Genomic DNA, 10576 nt, shown 5'->3' with positions numbered 1-10576 from the left:
TGCATACAGCACATACTTACAACACAGGACAGGAAAACAGAGCAGATTTTTGGGGTGTAACCTAAATGAATATTCACTCAATAAATATACATTGAACACCTAATAACTATCATTTATTCTGCTAAACAGTAAGGACAAAACAAACAGTAAAACAGACACGGTGCCTATATTTTCAAATATATTTTACTTTACTACTGAAGTGTGGATCGTGCTTCATCATGTACACACACATATTCTACATAAGTACATTAAAACAGTGTACGTGGGAGGGAGTGTTCGTATAGAATGATTTGGGGAGAGATTCCATTATAGGTGTACATGTCCTAAAATTTAAATGTGAAAGGTTGCTTTACGTGCTTAAATCTAGAGCTAATTATCATAGGGATTCAATTCCATATTACTACAGGAATTATTAGTCTAGCCCATCAAGGTTGAATAATTCAACAATAGCAAATTCTTGGTTCTTAATCCAAGTAATAGAACTCAAAATAATTTAAGATAGAAATACACACATAAGTTATCTGGCCACGTGGATGTGTGCAGTGACTAACAAGGCCAACACGGTAAAGCAGAAGAAAGTAAAGCAGAAGAAATAACTATTAACAATAAAGACTTTGCTTATAAAATTTAAATAATCTAGAATATTCTTGCTGTAAAAATAATAGTATAAAGCCATAGACACATCAAACATAGAAAATATCAGAGACCCTCATCAGTGTAGATGCAAGAAGATACAGAAAGAGAAATGCAAGAATAAAGATGAAAATGAGAGAGACATTTCCTTTAACTGCTGTTCTCGGAGGCTGCACTAGTCCTCAGCAGAGGATGAGCATTTGCTACCACAACTGTGTACATTATCTCTGTGTAATACCCAGGATGCTTTGTTCATGCTGTATCCGCATATGAACTTGGGACCCTCTGTGTCATGTTGTCCAGCAGTAAATCATGCTTCTTTTTGCTCTAAACTGGGTCAGTTATATTCAAATAGGGACGCTATTTTGTTTTATGAAATACTTTTCTTACCTGGTAATGAACTTTAATGCCTTCTTACATACATTTATTCTCAAAATCATGCATTCTAGGCCCAAGTGGGGAACTCTTTGGATCTCTTCCTACTACAGACTTGTAATTTAAGAATATTTTAAATAAATATAGTTTACTTTTTAAAGCTTAACACTTAACACTTTCACAATGTATATAGTATAAAAGGGCTTGAATAGTATTATTTATTCTATTTAGTTCATTAAATTTTTTAAAAATAAAATATGATGACATTTATTTTTTAAAATGCCAAAACTATAATTCTCAAATGAAAGATAAACACTTAAAACTTTTCTAATCTGAAAGACACATGTAAGAAAAAAAAAACAAGCATTCTATGTACCTAAAAGAAAGAGAGGTAATCAATATTAACTGTTCTGAATTTCATGGTAGTCAAGGTAAAGGGGACTATATAAAATGTTGATCTGATTTTGTTGCTGGTAATATAAAATTAATAAATTTTGAGAGAGTTTCACATCAATACACAAACATAAGCCTCATGATGAAGGTCTTATGAGGAAGACCTGTAGTAATCCTGCGTAGAGAATTATTGTTTCTGAGCATTTTATCTCTCATCTGTTTCTATTAAATATTTTTGGCTGTAATTTCAAAGATCAGAGAGTCAGTCAAGTTCACCTAAGTAAAAAGGGGTGGGCTGGAAGCAAATTAAAAATTAATCTCAATGATACCTAATGATTTGAGATTTAGTAGCCTCTAAGATTTTTATTTAATGATAGTGCATCTCATTATGTTAATAAATTACTTCCATTTAAAGTCAAACTGACTTACTCTAATGTATAGGAAAACACTGTATGTATCTTTTAAAGCATTTAAATATACATTTTAAAGCATAGAAGTATACTTGTACAATTTTTATTTGTCAAATAATAAAAGCTGTAACAAAATATATATCTGGGTGTCACAGGGCTTGGAAATTCAAACTGGTAACATGGACTTATGTCCATCATTTCTGCTTCCTTTTTCTATGATTTCTTCGTTCCCCACTATACATCTGAGCACTGATTCTTTTTCTCGCTTCAGAGTGTTTGAAGGCTGATTATCTTATGTTGTGCTACAAATAGCTACTTCCACAGAGACCTCAAATGACTCAAGCTTAAGCGCCTCTGTCTAGCTTGGTTGAAATTTCAAGAGCCTATGGTATTGCCTGGCTTTTATCCAGACATCTAACCCTGGTGGAGTCAGCTGTGTTGAAGGGTTGGACACTTCAAGGTTGTGTGTCCTCTTAGGGCCATGGGAAGCGGGGGGAGTAAGACGTATCTACTAGCACCTCTCAGGGGAACCATAGGCTGATAGAAGACAAGGAAGGTGCATGAGGGAGTTGATTAATAGTCTCCTGTGATGAAACAGTTCTTCCAGACTCACTTTGCAGCCTGCATCTGTCTAGCTGTGGAATGTTATGTGGATGGCTTTCCCTAGTCTCTGAGCTGTGATGCCACGGTCCAGGTCCTCAGCCAGAAAACCTACTGACTACTGGGACTAGACACTGTGAGACCAGCCTTGCTGCTCAAGTTAACTCTTGCCAAAACCATTGGTTCCCACTGAATTGTTCACCTCCACAACTGTGGGCAACTCTTCCTGCCCTGCATTTTTCTGCCTACTCTGTGACCTGCTCAGGGTGTTGTCCCATCTAGTACAATCATGAGGTCCAGGGCACGGAAACCAAATCAATATCACCAGAAGAAGAACAGGCAGAATCTGTTTTTCAAGGCCCCTTCATTGATGATTCCCCATCTGTAAGCCTGTGCCAGGTGCTGGGATCACCATGGTAAACAGAACACAACTCCTGCTCCAGATCATAAATATAGTGTAATATGGTAGTGCTATGAAAGAACTAGACGAAGTGCCATTAGATAACAAGACATGAACCTGTGAGCAAGAAAAACACCTCTTCCCTTTTGTTAGATACTAGATATGTAGAGAAGAATTCAAAGGAAAATTCCTGAAGAGTTGAGAATAAAATGGGAGAGTTTTGGTTTTTTGATTTATCTTATGGTGAGAACTATGTAGTTTATAGTACATGTGACTCTGACTTACAGCCTCTGAAATTTTTCTCAATTTATATTTGTTCCTAGAATATTGATGGAAATATAAGTTTTTAAAGAAATTTTCAGAAAATTGTTATTTTCTAAGTGACTTTTCCCCCTTTTGACATATGCTCTTCTCTTTTAAGGGAATAATTTACCCAATTTTATATGTAAGATAGTTGTCACAGATAAAATTTATGCCCAGAGTGTTCATATAAAGTCTATATTTTTAAAATTCTATCCCTGAGATGTTTGAATGCACTTAGGTTAAATTATAGTATTTGTACTATTACTATGTCTACTTGAAAATATAGCATCATTTCATGTAAGATTTAGATGCAAATAGTCAAGAAATAGGACTGAGACCCATAGGACAGGCTATGGCTCAGACCTGACCAGTGAGGGTAGGGAGTGTCATATGGTTTGGATCTGAAGTGTCCCCCAAAGTCCTGTGTATTGAAGGCAAGATCACAACCTGGGGCAGTACTGGGGCAGAGGACCTTTTAGAAGGAAGGCCTAGTGGGAGGAAATGAGGTCACTAGAGGGAGTGTAACTTCAGAGGAGATACTGGCTCTCTAGGCACTTCCTGTTCCTCTCCTTGGTTCTGTCACTTCTTGTGACACCCAACCGGGATGTATGGCCTCACCAAAGGTCCAAAAGCAAAAGAGCCAATGGACCATGGACTGAAACTTCTGGGACTGTGATCCACAATAATCCTTTGCCTTCTAAGTTATCTCAGGTATTTTGCCACAGTGACAAAAAGATGAATATTAGTGGGTTAGGGATTCTCAGAATACTCTCTGGATTCCAGTGTATTTCATTATCATCTAGATGGACCCATATTCCAGTACAGGTTGAATTCACATGGTAGCTTCATGACTGTTGTTTACCCCAGATTTTGTTTCTTACCCACTAATTTGATGTGAGATAAGAGGCAGGCAGTCGAATTAACATCATACAATGGTAGTAGCCTCTAAGATTTTTATTTAATGATAGTGCATCTCATTATGTTAATAAATTTCTCCCATTTAAAGTCAAATTGACTTACTCTAATGTATAGGAAAAATGCTGTGTGTATCTTTTAAAGCATTTAAGTATACATTTTAAAGCATAGAAATATAGAAACTTTAAAAAACGTAAAATGTAAATTATTAGTGTTTAGTAAAGTTTATTTCTTGCCTTTGGTGATTAATTCATATATACTCATAAACCAAGTGTATATTATTTATCATATGAAAAGGTACAATTAAAATAGAAGTCCTTTCATGGACCAAAGTCAATGCGGAGTCGTGAATTTAAAACTCCAATTGATCCAATTTTGTGAACTCAAATTTCTAAAACTTAGATTTGTAAAAGCTTGAGGTAATAATGAAATTGAGCATTATTTTCAAGCATATTCCTTACTATGATTATGTCATTCTGTTTTTATCTAAAAGATAATGCACATTTAGAGTACTAGTCAGCAATACCTATTGGATGTTAGTCCATATTTTACATAATATTCTTCAGCCATCTGATTTTTTATAAAGGGCCAATAATGAACATTGGAGAAAAGCCAGTGTTTTTAACAAATTGCACTTGGAAAACTGGTTATACATACACAGAAGAATGAATCTTGATTCATATCTCTCATCCTGTACTAAAATCAAGTGAAAATGGATCAAAGATCCATATATAAAAACAGGAATATTGAATCTTGGAAGAAAAAAATGGTAAAACTCTAGAAGACAGAGACTTAAGCAAGGACTTCCTGAACAGAACACCAATTGCATAAGAAATAACACCAAGAAGCGACAAATGGAATTATGTCAAATTTTAAAACTTCTGCACAGCAAAGGAAATAGCCCATAGATTTAAGAGACAACATACAGAATGGGAAATGATCTTGCCAGTTACTTCTCAACAGAGTTTAATATCTAGAATATATAAGAACTCAAAAAATTTGACCTAAAAATTAAAAAGTACAATAAAAATGGGTAATTTAAGTGAATATACATTTCTTAGAAGAAATATAAATGGGCAATTAAATATGAAAAAATGTTCACCATCTTTGACATTAGAGAAATGCGAATCAAAACAACACTGAGACTCTTCCTTACTCCCCTAAAAAGTGGCCATTATTAAGATCTAAAAATCAACAAATACTGCCAAGGTTGTAAGGGAAAAGAAGCCCTTTCTGTGGGAAAGTAAACCAGTACAACTAATATGGAAATCAGTATGAGTATTCATCAAAAGACAAAAATAGAAATTCCATTTGACCCAGCTATACCTCTTCTATGTATTTTCTCAAAAGAACTAAAGTCAGTATATCACAGTGATCCAGCAGTACAGCTCACAACAATTAAATCACAGAATTGGTATCTATGCCCATCAACAGATGAATGTTTATAGAAAATGTGATATTTACACACAGTAGAGTACTACTCAGTCATAAAAAAGAATAATTTTGAGTCATTTGTAGGAAAATGGAATAATTTTGAGACCAAAATATTAAGTGAAATAAACGATGACTAAAAATTAAATGTCACATGGTTTTTTTTAATATGAGATCCAAAACATAAACAATTAAAGAACAAAATTTAAAACTGTGTTAAGAAACAGGGAGGTAGACATTGTAGGGTTGGGGAGGGGATCCAGGGAAGGACAGAGGGGGTGTCATGGGGGTGTGGGGGCGGTGAAATGATCAAGATGTGATATCCATGTGTATCAAACTCCCAAACTGAATGTAATCACTACATCACAGCCATAAACAAATGAATGCACTTTAAAAGTATCCTCGATCATTTATTTACTCACTTTTGCAGCCTCTTCCTTACCCATTTGAATCATCCCAATGGGTGTGACAGGTTTGTGCCACTGTGACAGCCAAGTCTGCCACTGGCTCAAGCAGGCTTCTCTGACCAGCTGCAGCTGCAATAAGTGACTGCCTTCATTCCCATGTTTGGCACTCTGTGCTGACCCTGCCCCTAAGCTCAGTGCACATGAGCCACCTGCGAATGAAGTGTGGGCAGCTGTGTGAGTGGAATGTCCCTGCATACAGCCCTGCAGGAAGATGCCTATTCTTGCCTCAGTTCACCAGGATTCATGCAGTGGTGTTGCTATAGTGAGTGTTAAATATGTAACCAAATCATTTCCTACCAGTTGTAAACAGCCTCTGTTCTGAGCCCTCTGCGATACCTACTACTCCCTCCATCCCCCAGACTCTCAAATTCCCAAGATCTGAAGACCAGACACTTGCAGCTCTGTAGCTGGCATTCATCCTGATTGGTTTGTGGGCCAGTGGGAATGGGGGGGGCTCCATCCTGGACCTCTGATATTCAGACAGGGACAGTGTAGTTTTCATATTCTCTCCCTGACTGGCTCTTTAAGACCTCAGAACTCAACAGCCTTTAAGATTGAGATCACAAAAAATTAAATTCCTATGCTTTTATAATCCACTCATGGAACTCTCATGTTCATAATTATAACCAAGGATAGTGTTTCATATATAAAATTCCATTTTACAGACAACATTTCAGAAAGCTAGCTGTTCTAAAAATATTTGCTAACCCTTTCGTTCATATAAACAGATATGAGAGAACTGTAGTATGATGTATAAATTCAAATAACCTATGCCTTAGCCTCAGCAACTTGATAAAAGAAGCCTGATTGTTACATAATTAAGGGGAATTCTGAAGTGTGAGCTCTTCAGCATTCGATCATGTTTATACATTTGGGCTTTCTATGTGCCTGCATACTCTGTGGGTGATTTTTGTACTTCTGTTGAATTAATTTCATAATGCCACTGTTTGAAATAGCCCAGGATACAGAAAAATGTCAATGATTTTCAAAAATGTCACCTTTCCTATGTAGAAAATGTTGTCTTTTTAAAAACTGAATAAAAATAAAGTATTTCTGGTGAAATAGTCTCTGTGAAAGCAGCTAGGAATCTGAGCCTTACTCCATAGGTAGAAACTAATTGATCTTCACATGGGCACAGTGGCCTTATCCAAATTAGGAGCAGAAATATGCTGGATTTTCAAAACTTCTACAGTGGTTGTTCTGAGTTGAATAATGCAGGCCAAATAAAGCCCTCTCAGGATTAATGCATTATATTTAAAACTCTCATCATTCTTACTAAGTGATAAAAATTGGGGTTTACTAAATACCATCAAACCTTCCAGATTCTAGAAAGAAGCCATTGGGAAAAGCTAATTTTGAACTCAGAATGGACAGAACTTTGATGTATGCCATTGAATTCTGGCATTTTAAAGGAGATTAGTGAAGGGCATAAACATTTCTCTTTGTGCAAACATATTTGAGATTCAGAAAAGTGATAGCCCAGATCAAACACAAAACTCCCATCAAACTATCCTCTAAATGCTCCAAGAACATCAAAAGCAATATGTGGTCCACACGTCAAAACCAAACAAAATCAAATCAAATCCTTGACACCTAGTGTAGTTCCATTTTAATGATACAAATCATATCCAGCACCGTGGATTACACAGATTCTGGGGAAAAATTTGCATTTGAGCTCCTGTTCTGACAACCGTAAGCTACTGGATAGGAAGAAAGGCTCAGAGTGGCACCATCCATTCATCTGCCATAGAGAAGCTGCAAAAAACAAAAACATACAAAGACTCCACAGCGCAGTGATAATAGAGAATGTGTCAGCCTGATGATAATTCACTGTAGTACTCTGTTGGCTCCTTTGAACTAGCTGTTAGGTATTACTAAGGTAAGTGTTAGATATTACCCAGTGTTCCCCATTTTATTAAATTCATAGAGACAAAATATACTGGCAAGGGTCAAATTTGAAGTAGCAAGAATAGCAACTTTGAAATCCAGATCTTTGAAAACAGAGTTTATGCTTGTAATTAGGATTTCATCGTGAAAGGGAAGCAAAACATTCATGAGCACACCTTGTGATAGGCACTTTACAATGTAGTGCTTCATTTAATTTTTCTAGTATCCATCTTTTCCCAACATGGGTAATTACTAATATAAGGTGAAGCGGGGCATGATTGATCATTCCTGAAGACCAATTGTTTGGAAGGCTGAGGCAAGAGGATCACTTGAGCCCAAGAGTTCAAGACTAGGCACTGTAGAAAACTCTGTCTCAAAGAAATCTTTGAATAATCAATGTAATTATGGAAAATATAAGGCATTTCATGTCTGAGAAATTCCTGTGTGTGGAAGGAAGCTCCAAAAAGAAGCAAAGACAACGACTAGCCCAAAGGCAGCAGGTTAAAAGTAACATTGAGGACCCCAGTTTGGGAGAACTCTTATTTGTACAATATGTAGGAAAAATGTTCAAGCATTTTCACTTCATACTTAAAGGGTAGGATTACTCCTAGAGGCATGAAGATTTGGGGAGCATCCTAACATCTGGATTAAAAACAACAACAAAAAGACATTTATTGATAACATTTGACAAAAGTTTAATACAGGCCCTCTGTCCCTCAAAGGCATTGTAATATGTGATTGTGGGTCTGTTTTCCTGGAAAAGTCAAGCATTTTCTTCTAGTAAACTGAATTGAGATTAACTCAGTAGGTAACCCAAATTTTAGAATGTCACAATTTTAATAGAGAAGAGGAAATCTAGGAAAAACCTTATCCTTCAAAGTAGTCAATTGACTGGAAAGGCATGGTATAGTATCTTAGCATGAATTAACTGCAAATGTCATCTTTTTCTATCCCTGGACAGCTGAATCCCCTGCTAATAGTCATAGGCTACCTGTGGCTGAGAGTAACCAGAAGCCCTAGTGGAGTTGGCTGAGCACCCAGGAGCTCAGTTGGCAACACTGCAGGAGGCCTCAGGGGAGGCAGGTGCAGGCTGAGGTGGGTGGGCTTCAGGCCACCAGGGACCAAAAGCATAGGAACAGTCATTGTCCAGCATTGTGTCCACAATAAAGGTCAAATAAAGGAGAGTCAGGCAAGAAGACAGAGGGGGTTTGTCCCCCCAGATTATGTTTCTGTGGTTAGGAAGGCTATGTCTGTCCTCCCCCACTGCCTGCTGCAATTAGCCATCTAACTTGGTCCTCTGTGCCTGTCCCTGTTACCTCTCCCTCCTTCCCCAGTCCCTGGTCACTATGATGGAGACTGGAGAGTCAGAATATACTCAAGAGTGGCCCCAGATGTGACCAAGAAGTTCTGCTCACCCTGGCAGCGTCCAGGGTCTAACTGGATCCAACCACATCAAGGTTCCTTTTGCAGGGACACCAGGAGCAGGGTGGGGCCGGGGCACCTGGTGACCGCTGAGTACCCATTTGTCCACACAACGCTGTCATTTCAAACAGTGCTGGGGTTTGCTTGTAATCGATGAGATTCTCTTTACCAAAGGGAATAGAAGAAAACAAATTCATTTTAAGGCATCTATATTTACCTTTAAACATAAAACAGAATGGTTCACAATTATGGAAGGCAGCTGATGTAAAAATGTAACTTAAGACAGGGGATTTTATTTCCTTTCCGATTCATTTATGCATACTTCACACCAACACATTTTAATGTGATTTAAAAATATGCAAAGTGTTTCTTATACTAACAAAAAGAAGGATTAATATAACTCTTTTACATACAGCATCGTACTTCTAGTAAATTATCAGTTTTCCTGTGTTGCATCAATATCCCAAAAGGCTATAAACTCTAACAATATATTTCTGAAAAGACAAAAACTCTAGATTGCAATGACAATGTGTAAATGTACTCATTTATAGCTAATGAAACATTAAATTTCTGACAGGCAACTGTAATTAAAGGGAGGCAGAAGAAATGACTGTTAGATTGAATTTACTTCCCATATATTTCAATAAGATGTGATTATTTATTGTTTTAAAGATTCAATCTATGCTGTTTTATTCTTATTATTAAACACCGATAATAGTAATACCAGAGGAAAAGCTTGAGAAAGGCGAAGAAGATTTCCAGTTGCATGAATTTGGAAAACATGCTAGTATTTACAAAAGACTCTTTTGTGTTCTGTGACATTAATAATTTATCAGAAGCCACAGTCTGAGGGGCAGCCACCACGTGTGATTGATCCAGTGCAATGGCTGCCGAGGGTCAGTTAACCTCACACGTCCAAGTGAGTCAGCGTGTTAGGAGATAATTTAGTAACTGCCCAGCAGTGGGCTGCCATGGCCAACCCACCTTCTCCCACCCTCTGCACACAGTTTGAGGACAGCTGGATGAGGGAGTGGGGAGTGGGACACTTCGAGGCACAGGAAGGAGGCTGTGCTCAGGTAGCTCCTTCTATATCCCTGGTAGCAGCCCAGGTGTTTCCTGAGAGCAGCATTCCAAGAATGCACAATTACCTGGCCCTACTAGGGTAATATGTTTTTATTTTTGAACTATGCAAAGACATCTCTTTTGAAGACCAAAGCTGACATGCTGTTATAAACTGAGAGCCCTCAGCTTCACAGTCACCCATGCTACTTATCTTACATATCAGTCATGAAATGTCTCTTGTGATTTGGAAAAAGTATGGCTATCAGTCAGAATTTGTG

The sequence above is a fragment of the Fukomys damarensis genome, unplaced genomic scaffold, assembly GCF_012274545.1.
Source record: "Fukomys damarensis isolate Sample0158 unplaced genomic scaffold, DMR_v1.0_HiC HiC_scaffold_9, whole genome shotgun sequence".
NCBI lineage: Eukaryota > Metazoa > Chordata > Mammalia > Rodentia > Bathyergidae > Fukomys > Fukomys damarensis.
The sequence above is the reverse complement of the archived record's forward strand: the minus strand, read 5'-3'. Positions refer to the sequence as shown.